This window comes from Arvicanthis niloticus, chromosome X, assembly GCF_011762505.2.
Source record: "Arvicanthis niloticus isolate mArvNil1 chromosome X, mArvNil1.pat.X, whole genome shotgun sequence".
Lineage (NCBI taxonomy): Eukaryota > Metazoa > Chordata > Mammalia > Rodentia > Muridae > Arvicanthis > Arvicanthis niloticus.
This window is the reverse complement of record NC_047679.1, coordinates 91,953,132-91,960,225: the sequence shown is the minus strand read 5'-3', so window position 1 is coordinate 91,960,225 and position 7,094 is coordinate 91,953,132. Positions and strand designations below refer to the sequence as shown.

The 7,094-nt window shown below is 37.5% G+C and overlaps 1 pseudogene; it reads left to right on the top strand.

The window, feature by feature from the left end:
* The first annotated feature begins 4,622 nt into the window (after window positions 1-4,622).
* Window positions 4,623-7,094, top strand: part of LOC117695077 (heat shock protein HSP 90-beta pseudogene) — a 181,790-nt pseudogene continuing 179,318 nt past the window's right edge.

Sequence of the window (7,094 nt, the reverse complement as noted above, 5' to 3'; positions counted from 1 at the left end):
ATAGGCAGAGATTGGAAGCCTTGTGTGATCTTGATGGGAATGTAAAAGTCACTATGGAAACCAACATGAAGGTTGAAATACTTGAATGCAGGGAATAAACCAGATACTTTTGCATCTATATTCATAGCAACATTATTTGCATTTATACTAAAAGCAGAAGCAACCCCATGTTAATTGACAGATGAATAGACAAAATTTAATATCTCTTTATAATAAAAAGTATTAAATCTTCAAGTAGAATAAAATTCTTACATGCTATATAGCATAAATACATCTTCAACATCTTTTGGTTCACACCTTATATCAGAAAAAGACATGCTATATGATGCGTATTCCTACAGAAATCAAGATTTTATGGAGATATGTTCTGCGCACCCCCCAAATCCCTTTTCGCCCGCGAATAAGGACAGGAGGCAATAATCGGGTATATTGCAAATGAGGATTTACTTCTTGTCACGGTAAAGCGGAAAGACGGAAGAAGCCAGAAGTGGCCTAGCTTAAATACACCCTAGAGTGACGTATTCACTTCTGATTGGCTGTTCGCTCACCACCCAATATTACGCCTCGGGATTGGCCAGTGACTTGGTGGTCTTTCTGCCTAGCAGCTGCACAGTTAATTGTTTACAAGTGGGAAGACACGAGGCCAGTGCCATCTTGGAATGGAAACCACTGACCCCGGCTTCCTACAGAGATGAAATGTAGAATAGTTGATACTGTTATCAGGCATGGATGCAACAACTTGTAGCCCAAGTTAGACCAGCCACTTGCCCTGAATAAGCCAAGTAAAAGAGCCAAATTAATAGTCAAATCCAGAAAAAGGAGCTTCATTCAATATGGCCACATTTCAAACATGGGCAAAAAAGATCCAGCAAACCCTTCAAGTCTATCCTCCAGGCCTTGAAATGAGATTAATGTTGAAGCAGAGGTCCAAGGTTATGCACATATAAGCAGTTCAGTAAAGGTGAGGTCCCGCCTACCATTCGATATGTAGTCCTATGGCCTCATTCTCATCAGGTAAGGGGGCCTGAAAAATCATAAGAATTGAGTGAAATCTCATTCAGAGTGAGGAGTTCTCTTTCCATCTGGAGTTTTTCCTCCTCCCAGCATGAGCATCCTGGGTCTATTGTTTCAATACTTGGATATATTTTAGACAAAGGTGTGTCTTAGAATATGTTCATTTGTAGCAAGTTACTTAAAACAAAATGGAGTAGGCCAAGAGGAACTGCTGTTCTTATTCCCTGTCAACGATCATACAGACATTCTACCTGCTACCCTTATTATTGAAATATAGCAGTTATGAATTCTAGAAATTTTGGGGATAGATAGATTGATACATAGACAGACAGAAAGACAGACAGACAAACAGGCAGAGATGGGAGAGAGAGAGAGAGAACCAGAAACAGAGAGAGAGAGAGAGAGAGGTTACTAAATACCTTGTTTTAAAATTTGAAATCACTAGTGGCAATGTCACATAAGCAAAGTAATATTCAGATAAAAAGTAGATAAAGAGAGTCTACTCCTACAAGTCTCAGTGAAATATGCAGTTTCTAAAGAGAGATAGAAATCAGGAAGAAAGATTCATCCCTGCCTTTTCTCTACCAACAGATACCTTGGAAAGGAGTGGTGGTTAGGAAGATTCATACAATTCTCACAAGGTCAAGGTGATTCCATTTTTTTCAGTTCTTGAGGATGTTGACTCTTTTGGAAGTTGAATCCTTAGAAACTGATGGTTGTCAGAATTGTCATAAACTCCTGCCCCAGAACTATGAAACATAATTAGGAATTACAAATTCCAACTTGGCCATGGCTGTTCACACTGATAACCAAGAACTCTAGAGGTTGAGGCTGGAGACCTGCAAAAAATTATTTTACGATCTGCCTGATCATCACTGTCATTCTAGTCTAGCCTAGTTTACAGAATAAGATTTTTGCACTGGGCTGGAGGGTGAGAAGGAGAGGATGAGTAGGAGGAGATGGAAGGAGAAGAAGGAGGAGGAGGAGGAGGAGGAGGACGAGGACGAGGACGAGGAGGACGAGGAGGACGAGGAAGAGGAGGACAAGGAGGAGGAGGAGGAGAGAGAGAGAGAGAGACAGACAGAGACAGAGAGAGACAGAGAGATACACAGAGACACAGAGACTGAGACATAGAGAGACAGATTCAGAAAGAGACAGTCTCAGAGAGAGACTCAGAGTATGAGACAGAGAAGCATCTCGATTTGGGAGGAGAGGTAGCTCAAAATTTAAGAGTACTTGATTAACTCACAAAGGACCTGGGTATGGTACCCAGCAACATCAGGCAGGTCACAATCATATATAACTCCAGAGGATCTGGTACACTCTTTTGGAATCCCAGGTACCTACAAGAAAATGATTTACATACAGATAAACAGGCTTGAAATACTCATAAAATAAATTAAGATCCTTTTTAAGGATAAAAAGGAGTAAAAGAAAGAAGTCACTGATTATTGTGAAGTGATGCAGATGTATAGGTAAGGACCTTTATCTTTAAGATTTCAGGAAGAAATAAAACCGCTCCAAATCTCTCAGTCTTGTGATTCTAGTCTTGAGCTCTTATTATATCAAACATTGTTTTAGTCATTTACACATTCATACACATCAATATGCTATGACCCTTCTTTAAATTAGTACCAATAATATTATTTTGAACTCTAAAATATTATTGCATGTCGTCTCAAATATCATGAATAATCAATGAACTCAAAATATATTAGAGGAATACTGTATGGTTTATTTCAACATGTGAGTTTGAAATCATCATAGAAATAAGACTTATTGTATGCACCCAATGCTTTGGAAACTTATTTCATTCAATTATTTATTTTGCTGATTAATTTCAGCCATGGTGACTTTTGAATCCCACTTTCAAATGACATTAAGTGTCATTAATTTAATTTTAAATGCTTCAGTTGGCTGATTATTATTATTTTGATTCAGAGTATTTTCCCACTAATGAGATTTCCATTCTGCTTCTAGACTTGTCTATGTACAGTTAGGTGACAGCATACACAAATATTTCAATGGCACATTGTATTTCTTCTCTATTTGGTAGGGAGTTTACTTGCAGAGTAGCCTTATTAATTAATGTATTTTTTTAAAGAGTGATTCCATAGCACAAACCACTTGCTTTAGTTGACAGAGTAGTATAAACATCCCCTAAAGAACATTCCCTCTATATCAATTACAGAGTAAGTTTTGGACACATGCCAAAGTTATTTTTCATTCTCATAAACATGCTTGAATACTGAAACTGAAATTAAAGAAATCTCTTCCAGTGTCAAAAAGCACTGCTTCCCCCACCCTAGGTAGTCCTAAGTAATTACTCTCTTATATTAACTTGTATTCTTTTCCACATGGATTGCTTATTACACAGCTGTTACACATGCTTCCTAATTTTAGCACTAATTGTGTTTCATTACATATATTTCCCTTGTTTTCAGAAAACCAATGAAGTTTACTCAGTGAGGTATCAGTCTGACATGAATCAAAATTATGCCAGTTAACATCTGCATGGTATTTGATTAATCTTTTTTTCTCTTCCAAATATGGTCTGTATGCATTTGCATTCACAATCTCCATGATATCTTCTGCAAAATAAATTGGGGGAAACATGGTGATACATTTCTAGTCTTCTGTAATTTTTGTTTTGAATTGGCTTGTTTGGTATCATCATCCTTTAATTGAATTGTAACTTGCAGGTTGATGCTAATTCCTTGGAACTAGATTTGTATTGTTTCCAAGTAATGTTTTAAACAGGCAATTTTTTTTCTATTTCATTCTTCTGTTTTATGATAACTTCATCTGTGCCACAGCTAAATATGGAGAGAGAGCGGGGAAGGGAGAAAGAGAAATGTCTTAATTCCTCTTTACCACCATGCTGTGAATACAGCCAGCATTTATGGGAACTAGAAATAGATTATACACTAAGTCATGCAATTTGAATGACAGTGGCCTCACAGCAGGATATGCTTCTTTTAAAGTAGCCATATTTCCCCAGTTTTCCCCAGTTATCTGTTACCATGTGTGTCCAAATGCCAGTATTTTCTCTACACAGTGTTTGCTTTATCATGGCTCAATGTATGATGTTAACTAATTCACTCAATAGAATGGAGTGAGAAATAGGTTACTTTTGTGGCTATTATAAGTATTTTTATTGTAATTTTGATAGTAATAGTCATAGTGATAATAAATGCTTTTTGCAAGCCAGTACAATCCTATCTATGTGGTGTCAAATGCATGCTAAGAACATTGTAAATTATAAAAAAAGATATTATAACATTATAAGCAGTAACATTTACTGATACCAAGTGTGCTAGATAGTTTTGTCAACTTGACACAAGCTAAAGAAATCTAAAATGAGGGAATCTTAATAAAAATAATACTTCCATAGCATCACACTATAGGCAAGCTTGGAGGGTATTTTCTTAATTACTGATGGATGATAATGGCCCAGCCTACTGTGGGTGGTGCTATCTCTGAGCTGTTGTACCCAGGATTTATAAGAAAGTAGACTGAACTCCAGAGAGTGGTCCCTGCTTCTTGCCTGGGCAATGGAAGAGAGCTGACCCTTGTTGTGGGGCCATGGGTATGCCAGATCTAAGGTCATGAACATGGGAGACCTGTCCCTGTCCCTCATTGTATACAACACTCAGGAGAACAGCTTGGACCCTCACCTGGGTAGCACAGTAGAGCTGGCCCTGGTTGTGAGGGTCGTAGTTGAGCTGACCCCAAGGTCATGGGATCTGGCTCTGCTACTTTCAAACTGTGGCCTTAGAGGAACTCACCTTAATAATGTTGGTAACCTAATCATATAACACACAGCCCCACATCTAGGGCTCTGATTTGGCTCACCCCAATACCTACCAATATCTGTGAACTGTTTTAGAGCATGTGAAGTGGCTACTACCACAAAGCCCGTCGGGCTTGCAGGATCTTATGGCACAGGGAAACAACAGGATATTTGAGAGGAGTCCTGGTGAGGATCCAATGTCGATAGTGTAGCACAAGCCAGATGCCTCGAAACAGACCAAATAACATACTACAAGAATACTTGCAAGCAAAGAAGTATGAACAAAGTGGTACACTGGTGGGACACATTGCACCCTACAGCTTCCACAATGAGACTGTTTTTTGGTGGAAGTGGCAAGGGGGGGGGGAAGAAGGGTATGAGGGGAGAAGAGATGAGTGTAATTAGGGTACATGATGTGAAATTCACAAAGAATCAATAAAAAGGGTTTTTTTGTTTGTTTTTGAATTTTGTTTAAAAAGCAGGCTGAGCAAATCATTAGGAAAAAGCCAGTAAGTATGGTGACTCTATGGCCTCTGCATCAGCATCTGCCTCCAGGTTCCTGCACTATTTCAGTTCCTATCATAACTTCCTTGATGGTGAACAATAGAATGTACTGTCGTTTAGCTGGTAAAAAAAATGGCTAGAAGAAATGAGAAAAATAATAAGTAAACATATACTAGAATTAAAGTGTTATAGGTAGAAGAATAATGTATCCACCTTGATAGGGTTTATCCTTGGCTAGAAAATAAAATAAAATCTAAATGAGTATTTTCACAAGTTTCAAACTTCATGAACAAAGAATGAGTTCTACATACATGGGCTGGATCTAGGCCTCTCACACATATGTAGCAGATGTGCATCTTCATGTGGGTCCGGAACAACTGGAGCAGGGGCTATCCTAAAAGCTGTTGCCTATACCTGGGATATGTTCTTCTAGCTGAGCTGCCTTGTCTGGCCTCAGTGGGAGAGTAAGCACCTAGCCTCACAGAGATTTGAAGTGCCAGGTTGGGGGATACCTTGGGGGGGGTGCTCCATTCAAAGGAGAAGGGAGGTTGGGAGATGGATTGTGAGAGTGCGTGACAAGAAGAGGGGCAGTGAGAAGGATGTAACGTGAACAAGTAAAACTTAAAATTAAATGTAAAAAATTAGAATGATTTCTAAAATGATATAACTGCAATTTTGCCACTGTTGGGAATCATAATATAAATATCTGATATGCATGATATCTGGTATGCAAATTCCTAAAAGGTTACTTGACCCTAAAGTGGTTATAATCCACAGGTTAAGAACCACTGTCTTAAAGAAATAGAAATAATTTGTCTTTCATATCTTTAAATTCCAGAAGACATTACAAATGTATTGTTAGTGATTTTTATATACTAGGCACTGACTCTGTTATAACATGAATATTGCCTGTCTTATCAGTCTTCACTGCAATGTTGAACATTTTAATAGCACTTATAAACAACACTACATTATCATAGTTAAATTAATTAACATATCTATTTCATATAGCCACATTTTCCATTGTTTTTGTTTTAAAATTAGCAAACATTTTTATGGCATTTTCAAACAAATTATATTTTATAGATTCCCCTTACCTCATATCTTACCCTCTCCCCTGAGTTTTCAATCTTCATTTGACATTGAAGAGTAAAAGTAAAAATGTAAGTGATTTTGCAAATTGACATGGCCAAGTAAGTTGCAACATTAACCTCCACCCTGTCTAGAAGAATCTACCCACATCTTTTCACCATGCCAATGTTCTACCCAATGTGCTTTGGTATTTCTGTTCTAAGTTGCTTAAAGTCTGTTTTATACTTCAGACCCTAATGGGCTTAGTTATCCAAATGTTGCAGCTGGGAAAAATTGGCAACAACTAAAGGACTCTGAAAATCATATGTGTAATGAAAATAGGTATTGTAGCTAGCATTCACTCATAGAAAGCGATTTGCCTGAAGCTTGCTTCTGGCCATACAACATGCTCAGTTTGTTTGCACGTGATATTTTGCCAGGCAATACCAACAAATTCTCTCCAAATCACCTTGGCTCTGATTTGAGACTACTGCTTCTTATGAATTGTAGTATTTTTACTGGACGTAAAAAAAACTCTTATTCTTATGGACAAATGTTATTGATTAAATAAGGTAACAGAATTAAATATTTTCTTATCACCATTCCATAATGTAAAAGTATAATATTAGTTGATTTTTGGATTTCACTATATCAGAATGTTTGATCTTAAAATTCACTGAATGACCAGTTTGAGCTTCATAAAAATTGTTAA